Source organism: Babylonia areolata, chromosome 9 (assembly GCF_041734735.1).
Source record: "Babylonia areolata isolate BAREFJ2019XMU chromosome 9, ASM4173473v1, whole genome shotgun sequence".
NCBI lineage: Eukaryota > Metazoa > Mollusca > Gastropoda > Neogastropoda > Buccinidae > Babylonia > Babylonia areolata.
This window is the reverse complement of record NC_134884.1, coordinates 18,888,992-18,891,491: the sequence shown is the minus strand read 5'-3', so window position 1 is coordinate 18,891,491 and position 2,500 is coordinate 18,888,992. Positions and strand designations below refer to the sequence as shown.

Below are 2,500 nucleotides of genomic sequence, written 5' to 3'. Positions count from 1 at the left end.
AAAATCCCTTTACTGAATGTTATTAGAGCTTCCTCAGTGTCAGAATCATTGAAGTTGGTGGCTGTGTTTAAGAAATCTAAAACTTCAGGGGATGCAGAAGTGTATTGAAGTATTCGTAAGTCTTGTCATGATTCCCAGTGTACATCCCCTCCCCCCCCTGGCCCCCACCCCCACCTCCCTACGCCCCTGCACCCCGCTAACCCTCCTCCCGTTCCTACTGGTGGACACTCTCCCACTCCTTCGAACATGCCCACCTGCCGCCACATTTCAGGCTGAATGCCACGTTTTCATGTAAGAGGGAGATTTGCGAGTTTTTTTTAATTAAATTTTTTTTATATAAATATTTCTCTACGTGCGTAGTGCTCGAGCAGGTGCGCGAGCAGGCGCAAAGACATATAAATTTCACACACACACACACACACACACACACACACACACACACACACACACAAACGCGCACACTCACAGAAGCGTACGCACACACATTCAGAGAGAGAGAGAGACAAAGACAGAGAGAGAGAGAGAGAGAAAAAGAGAGAGAGACAGAGACAGAGAGATAGAGAGTCAGACTCACAGAGACAGAGAGGCACAGAGACTGAGATAGATAGACAGACAGACAGAGGGACAGAGAGAGAGAGAGGCAGATAGAAATAGAGAGAGAGAGACAGAGAGAGACAGAGACAGAGAGACAGGCAAAGGGAGACAGACAGAGACAGACACAAAAGAGACAGACTAACAGTCAAAGTAAGAGACAGTGAGAAAGGGACAAAGATGAAGGAAAGAGAAGAAACTCGGAACAGTCCACACGATTAGATGTGCATTTTGCATGTGATTCATTGATTACATGACATTTTTCGGCCGACCAAACAAAATCACATGACAGCTTTTCAACTAGACAAGACAGAAGTTTCGCTCATCCCGTCAGGTCCTGCTATCACCAGTCAGAAACGATATTAACCGCGGTTATCCTTTTTTTTTCTTTCTTTTATTACTTTACTTTCATTCTTCTTTTTTTTTTTTTTTTTTAGTACGCGTTGTTCCTCAGCCAGGTAGCGAAATAGCTGAGACGGGTGTAGACACTGGGGAACTCTCCGCTGCACGTGCTCACGCCCCATGACGTCACGCCGGTGATGGTGTTGCCGCAGCGGACAGGACCGCCACTGTCACCACTGCAGGCGCTCTTTGGGCTTTCATAGAAACAGATGTGTCCGTCATTGATGGTGGCTCCGCTCACTACGGACCAGCGCTGCTGACATTCGGCGTTGGAGATCTTCTTCATGGAGACCTTCATCAGAACGCTGGCGGCGGACCCACTTCCAGACAGCCTGCCCCAGCCGCTCAGCACGCACTGCTGCCCCTCCCAGCTGCTGTTGGGGTCCTCGTCAATGGCGATGCTGCTGACGTGGCTGTTGAAGGTCAAGGGCGTCGACAGCTGCATGACGGCGATGTCGTTGGGGAAGCCGCCCATGCTGCTGCTGTAGTCGGGATGCATTCTGAACCTGGAGACGGAGTGGGTCACCTGGTATTCATCGACCGAACGCATTTGGTGCAGTCCTGCCTGGATCCTCAGAGAATTGGCGCTGGCCCCATCCAGACAGTGGGCCGCCGTGATGACCGTGTTCTCGTTGTAGATGACGCAGCCGCAGATGTGCATGTAGTTGAAACCAGAACGCATCTGAATGGAGCAGATGTAGGGGTGATCGCCGTACGTGGCCTCAGCTCCGTTCACGATCCGTGCGCCCGTGTCGTTGCCGTGCACCAGCACGCCCATCAGAGCGACGACAGCAAGCAAGAGAAGGTTCATGATGGCGGTGTTTGGGCAGGACGTCGTGTTCCCCTGTGTTCAGAGTTCTGCTGTCCACGGCTCTTCCCTATCCCTTTTTATTCCCTGTCCCTCCCTGCAACACCTGTTGTCTCCCATTGCTGACCACAGCTTCTCTCCCTTCCTTTCATCTACTTCAGTTTGCAGTCAAGGACCAAAGCGTGCCTTGAGATGACCATAAAGCTGTCACGACCACTACAACGCATACACGTGAGAAACCGTGACCAAATGTCAGGTTTAGTGAGGACTGCCCGCTTTATGAGGTGCTACAACAATTATCAGTGTAGTGATGTTTCAGCTCTCATTCTGTCGTCAGCTGTGGGAAGCAGCAAAAGGGGTCCAGACTTATGTGGTATCATAACAAGTGGTCTCCGTTTGTGCGAAAGTGTGATGGGGTATTATGGAAAAGGATTTGTGTTTTCGATTGAATCGGTGTTATTTCTAGGTCACCCGCGTCGCTCTTTAATTACTTTAAGAACACTGAGATTTTAAAAAACACATCTATCCATTTGTTTTTGTTTTTTTACGGATGCTTCAGATTATCTCCTGGAAGATTAATTTATTTTGTTGCTGTTGTTGTTTTTGTGGTATTTTTGAACCAATTGTGTGTTTACCTGTGTTATAAAAACACTGTTTCGGTTGTGTGTGTGTGTGTGTGTGTGTGTGTGTGTGTGTGTG

The 2,500-nt window shown here is 48.9% G+C and overlaps 1 pseudogene; it reads right to left on the bottom strand.

Annotated features, from left to right (window-relative positions):
- Window positions 1-1,024: 1,024 nt before the first annotated feature.
- On the bottom strand, window positions 1,025-1,824 carry LOC143285584 (chymotrypsin-like serine proteinase pseudogene; annotated as a pseudogene).
- Between the last annotated feature and the right edge of the window lie 676 nt (window positions 1,825-2,500).